The sequence below is a fragment of the Sceloporus undulatus genome, chromosome 5 (assembly GCF_019175285.1).
Source record: "Sceloporus undulatus isolate JIND9_A2432 ecotype Alabama chromosome 5, SceUnd_v1.1, whole genome shotgun sequence".
Taxonomy (NCBI): domain Eukaryota; kingdom Metazoa; phylum Chordata; class Lepidosauria; order Squamata; family Phrynosomatidae; genus Sceloporus; species Sceloporus undulatus.
This window is the reverse complement of record NC_056526.1, coordinates 40,936,093-40,938,493: the sequence shown is the minus strand read 5'-3', so window position 1 is coordinate 40,938,493 and position 2,401 is coordinate 40,936,093. Positions and strand designations below refer to the sequence as shown.

Sequence of the window (2,401 nt, the reverse complement as noted above, 5' to 3'; positions counted from 1 at the left end):
CATTCCTATCTTTCCTGTGAGCCCCCTTCACCACTTACCATTTGCAGTCCTTTGATTTTTCTCTCCTCTCACCCGTCTTGCATTTCCTTCCCTGCTTCGTTCCATCTCCTGGTCCCCTCTTGTGCTTTCAAAATGCATTTGAAGACACATTCTTCTAGTGAAAGATAACAAGAATGAATTCTTAGGTGGCATAATTCTTCAGCTTGCAGTCTTGAAAGTAAAAAAAACCTTTTAAAAAAATCTCCCTGCCCATTCTTATACTCACATTCTTCTACACCACAAGTGAGCCTTGCTGTTCCTGTGCCATGTTCTGCTTTCAAATCTGTTCCATGCTCTTCAGCTTCCTGTATCTTTCAATGACCACCTTAAATTCTCCTTCTTTCACACACTCAGTGGTGTTAAGCTGCACTTTATAGCCTCTTTGCAAACCATTTAGACTTGCTTTCCAACACTGCGAGATGGAAAGAAGCAGTTTCTTAGGTATTTGTAGAAAGTAATTTAATTTTCCAGTAAATATAGACACAGGAATTCATATATTACAGAAGAATTGGCTTGGATATTCTGGTGCCCTCAGTTGGAATGGCTCATTTTCAGTGCTAAAATGAGAGTCTACAACAGGAGATGACTTGGATCCTTGTGGGAAATAAAATGTCTTCCTTCATTTCCCATGGATTTTGGTGATGTTGGAACTCCATTGTCAGTTTGCCTATCGAGGCATCAGATCAAGAATCAGTCAGTTATAGATGGGCAGGGGTCACACAAATCTAACAGTGTGAGCAAGATTCTGGTTCAGTGGACTGCCTGTGCAGGAATTTTCTAGGTGTGATGTGACAGAGAAACAGAAGTGAGACAAGATGGGAGCATTGTGGATCTGAGAATGCCCAGTTTATGTGCTGGTAGCACAATCCATCTGTAAAACCATCCCATATTCTTCCCCTGAACATCCAAGTACAGAGGAGTTGGACAAAGCAATACAGTAAAGAAAGCTGATAGGAATTCAAATTAATCTCATTTGAAATGTGGTGCTGGAGAAGAGTTCTATGGCTTTTATGGACTGCTAAAAAGACAAATAAATGAGCCCTAGGAGAAATGAAGTCTGAACTTTCCCTAGAAGCCAAGATGACTAATCTGAGACTGTTATACTTTGGCCATATCATGAGAAGATGTGAGTTACTAGAAAAGACAATAATGCTTGGTAAGGTGGAAGATAGTAGGAAAAGAGGAAGATGACATTCCAGATGGATCTCAATCAAGGAAGACTCAATGAAGGAAGCCATGGTCCTGAGTTTGCAAGACCTGAGCAGGGCTGTTGATGATAGGGTGACTTGGAGGTCTCTCATTCATGGAGTTGTATAAATTGAAGATGATTTGACAGCAATAAACAACACAGAGGATTTGTGCACCTTCACAATGACAGACACTGGAAGCTGATGGAAGGCTTCTCCAAATAGGGGAATGTGCTGGGAGGCTGTGGTGTTTGTTGCTGTAATTCCTGTTTACTTCTGCTTTTAAATATCCAAATTACATTTCTGTTGTCCTGGATTATTTTCTGGTAATTCCCAGCCGCAACCTTCCCCCTGCCGATGCACATCTGAGAAATGGCTACAAATAGCTCTAAGAAGGAATGGATGTGGAGGCAAGAAAACTCAGAGAGCTATACTGTGAGAACTTACACTCCTTTAGACCAGTTTGGATGAGTCTCAAATGTATCTTACTCAAGGGGAAGAAGAGAAAAGAAAAATGGTATGAATGGTGCAGTACAGACCGCCCCTTTGGGGAAGTCTGCAGCCACCCCTTTTATCTCCAGGTTGGGGGCAGGGCAGCCTCACTGGCAGTCCTACGGCCCCAATCCGGAGCTTTTCCGGACCACAGAGAAGTGGCAAAATGCCGCTTCTTCATGGCGTGGAAAAGGGGTGTCCTTGGGGCTTCATACTCCTGGACACCCCGGGAGCCAGAGCCATGGGAGAAAGGGGCTGCAGGAGATCCTTCCTGCACCCCACCCAGGGCACCATAAGTGGCCTGGGGTGGCGTGGAGATGTCACACACCCGCCACACCGTTTGGACATGGCGTGTGTGTGATGTCATGGCAGCCCCCGTGTAGATGGGAGGCTGCCATGATGATGTCGCCACCACATACTAGGGTTGCGGGGTGTGCGGATATTCCACCCCTGGGCAACCCTAGCACGTGGCCAGGGCAGCACAAAGTGCCAGTGTGGATTGGGCCAATGAGACCTCCACAGATTTGGGTACTGTTGTGGGGGAAACCTAGCTCCGTCTTTGAGACGCATGGTGAAGGAAAGAGTTGCCACTTGCCCTCCAATAAAGATGGCTGTTGCTAAAGTCATGTGTATAAACCTCAGCAGTAATTAAAAAGAAGAAGATAGGAAAAGGGAGAAGAGAA

General features: G+C 45.1%; 1 long non-coding RNA gene across 1 annotated transcript in view; it reads right to left on the bottom strand.

Moving 5' to 3' along the window:
- The window catches only part of LOC121931493, a 53,799-nt gene extending 53,336 nt beyond the window's left edge, over positions 1-463 (bottom strand). Inside the window, exons 1-2 of the long non-coding RNA XR_006104153.1 lie at positions 266-463; positions 39-154 (exon numbers count right to left, since the gene is read on the bottom strand). This is a non-coding gene — a long non-coding RNA (uncharacterized LOC121931493). The remainder of the gene's footprint in view (positions 1-38; positions 155-265) is intronic.
- Positions 464-2,401: the final 1,938 nt, after the last annotated feature.